At 46.9% G+C, this 3184-nt stretch overlaps 1 protein-coding gene across 2 annotated transcripts in view; it reads left to right on the forward strand.

Moving 5' to 3' along the window:
* Nucleotides 1–1358: 1358 nt before the first annotated feature.
* The window catches only part of LOC111562388 (neuroligin-4, X-linked-like), a 21946-nt gene continuing 20120 nt past the window's right edge, over nucleotides 1359–3184 (forward strand). For both annotated transcript variants that reach the window (XM_023260884.3, XM_055015428.1), the window contains exon 1: nucleotides 1359–2192. The gene's annotated coding sequence lies outside the window, so the exon portion shown is untranslated. The remainder of the gene's footprint in view (nucleotides 2193–3184) is intronic.

Genomic DNA, 3184 nt, shown 5'->3' on the forward strand with positions numbered 1-3184 from the left:
GTCTACCCTAGGGTCTACTCAAAGTTGGACGTGCCCAGAAAACCTCCAAGGAAGGCGCCCAGGAGCATCCTAATCAGATCAGCTGAACCACCTCAGCTGACTGTTTTCAGCGTAAAAGGGCAGTGACTCTACTCCTATCATAAGGCTGAGCCCAGCCGGCCCATGGAGCAAACTCAGTTTGACCTCTTGTATCTGCAATCTCATTCTTCCGGTCAATACCCAGAGCTCATGACCATGGGTGAGGGTTGAAAGACAGTCCAACTGCCAAATCTATAGCTTTGCTTCGAAGGTTGAATATTGAGGGAACGTATGCAACTCCCATATTTGCAAACTTTGGACTTAACTTGCATTGTGGCAAGAAATGCTCATGCACTGTCCAATTTTACATACAGTCTATGGACTGTGATGCTCATTCAGGCTACAGCCATGAGTCGACAGAAGGGATCATGAGTATGCCATCCAGGAACACTGATCAATATGAAAACATCAGCCAATTAGCATAAAGCTTTAATCCACTGTCAGTGACTGAAAGATGAAATCATCATGAAATCATGAAAAGTAGCTTTATTGAAAAAAATGGCAAATGGGAAAAATGAGATTCTGAAAAAAATACATGCTAGAATGAATTAATTACTGTACATAGCACATGTTGCTGTAACTATATTTTTATTCCCTTAATACTTTGGCAGTTTTCGAGTTATTCCTTGGACTTCAGTGATAATTTCTTTGGGTTGCACAGGCCTAACCTCTAACTAAAAATCTGCCTTTAAGCTGATATGAGCCCGAGCACAGATACTAACAGCAGTCTCAGTTAAAAAGAAAAGGTGTCTGGGCTTTTCGCTGTTATGAACCCTGCGGCTTCCTAAACTATAAGTCTGTGCCACTCTTCTAAACATCCACTCAAGTATCGTCTGCACAAATTGACTCGCCTGCACTTGTTTTGTGTTTTTTGCCTTATTGGATATTTGTGGACAACCTGCTTTAAAAGAGGACACAGGAGAGAAGAGGGAGGAGTCGTGAGATATGAGGGGAGGGCAGCAGAGAGGACAGAGAGGCAGACAAGGAAGACAAAGAGATGGATGAGTGCGTGGAAGATTGTTGGAGAGAGGAATAGAAAGTCCTGAATGCTGCTGCGGCAGGCTGTGCTGACGTGAGGAGTGTTCCCAAACACAGTTAGCAGCGACTGCAGACCAACTGCATTACCATACTCTGTCTCTCTCTCTCTCTCTCTCTCTCACACACACACACACACACACACACACACACACACACACACACACACACGCGCGCGCACGCAGTGCCTTGGGGAGAAAGCTGCTCGCAGGCATAGCTGAATAGAATGGGGACAGACTCTCCTGTTCTGGTCCTGAAGAGGTCACTGTGTACTCCAGCACCATTTGTATTTTTGTTGAGGTGTGTGAGCATGTGTGTGAGAGTCTGCAGGTGTCTTAAGGCACGTGTGAGTGTATTTTTTTTTCTTCTGTTGTCCGCTTTTGTTTAGTAGGCGCGATAGGAACCTCCACAGGTGTGCGTAAAACCATGCGCGTTTATGCGCAAATGCACTTTGCGTAATGCTGTGCACTTTGGTGTGTGTTTCCACGAACAGGTCGGTCCCTCTCCTCTTCCTCTCCTCCATTTCCCCTCTTCTCTCCGCTTCCTAGGTGCGTATCATTGGATCAGTAGCTGCTGCCTGCCACACTGTCCAATCGCATCTAGGAAGAGAAAACAGAGAGAAAAAGAGAGAGAGAGAGGCAGCGACAGAGAGGCAGCGTGAAGAGGGAGATGGGGGAGGAGAAAGAAAGGAAGAGAGGGAGATTGATCATTTGAACGTCCTGGGCCCCGGATTCCTCGGAGAAACACTTAAATTTCCACTATTCAAAACATCTTTTTCTCCTCTCCTCTCATCTCCACTTTTTTCGGACTGAAGGCTTGAGGGTTGTTTTTTTTTTTTTTATTTCCTTGTTTCCTTTTTGGGTTATTCCCACCCAGGAGACGTGCCACCACCACCACCACCAGCACCAGCAGCAGCGGCAGCAGCGGCAGCAGCAGGAGCAGCAGCAGAGGACTATCTCCCAATATTCCATCCCGGGCACGTCGGAGAAGCTGCAGCAGCGGAAAGCACAAGGCGAATATTGCGGTGGACGTCGGGGGGGACATGGTCCGTGGGATTTCACACCTCTCACCCAGGCTGGGTACAGTACATCCTACATTTTGTCATTTGAGGATTTTTTTTTTCTTTTACTGCAGCGGGGATGCAGGTTGATGCTTTGCATTTGAGCGTGTGTGTCTGAGAGAGAGAGAGTGAGCGAGAGTGTGTGTGTTTTGCCGTAGTCAGCTTCAGTGCCGATAGAGATTTAGACAGGGAATTCTACCTCGCAAGCAAACAAGCGTTTTTCCTCCCCCTCACACTTATTTCCCCTCTTTTCTGTCTTGTTCATTTCAACGAAGCGAATCAACCTTTTTTTTCCCTTTTATCTCTTCTTTATAAAAATACACAAGGGGAGAGTGGCAGGCGGGTTTGCCTTGATAAATGGAGCGTTATTCATCAGCGTGTGTGTGATCACCACTGGAATGTTAACTAGCACCTTGGACAGCCGACACCAATACAATCTAACATGGGAGGAGCAATAGTGCTGATCATTTCTACACTCCAGTTTTTTTCTTCTTTTTTTTCTGCTGCTGCTGCTCACAGTATGTGTAGCTGTGTGTGCGTGTGTGTGTGTGTGCGCGCGTGTGATTATACAGGAATAGATGTTTCTTTCTCTGCGCGCTTATGTGGATGCATGTATGTGTTAATATTCTGCCCTCAGGCCCTTAGAGAGACAGATAGCAGTGTAGGCTGGGGAGCAGCTGTGTGTGTCTCTGTGTGTGTGTGTGTGTGTGTGTGTGTTGGGTGTTTGTGGTGTGTGTGTTGGAGACCCAGAGAGCAAGAGTGTGTGAGCATGTAAGGTGATGAAGAAAAGTGTGTGTCAGATAAAGACGGTGCATCTGTGAAAAAGAGATAGAGAACAAAGTGTGTGTGTGTGTGTGTGTGTGTGTGTGTCACAGGCTTCCTACCTTATGCTACATGCAGGTCAGGAACCCCTCGGTGTATTCAGGGTTTAATTAAGCGTGTGACGTGACACCTCCCCTCCCCCACCGGGGTCCTGTGATCTGTGAAACAGTGTGTAGTGAGGATGTGACA

This window comes from Amphiprion ocellaris, chromosome 11 (assembly GCF_022539595.1).
Source record: "Amphiprion ocellaris isolate individual 3 ecotype Okinawa chromosome 11, ASM2253959v1, whole genome shotgun sequence".
Lineage (NCBI taxonomy): Eukaryota > Metazoa > Chordata > Actinopteri > Pomacentridae > Amphiprion > Amphiprion ocellaris.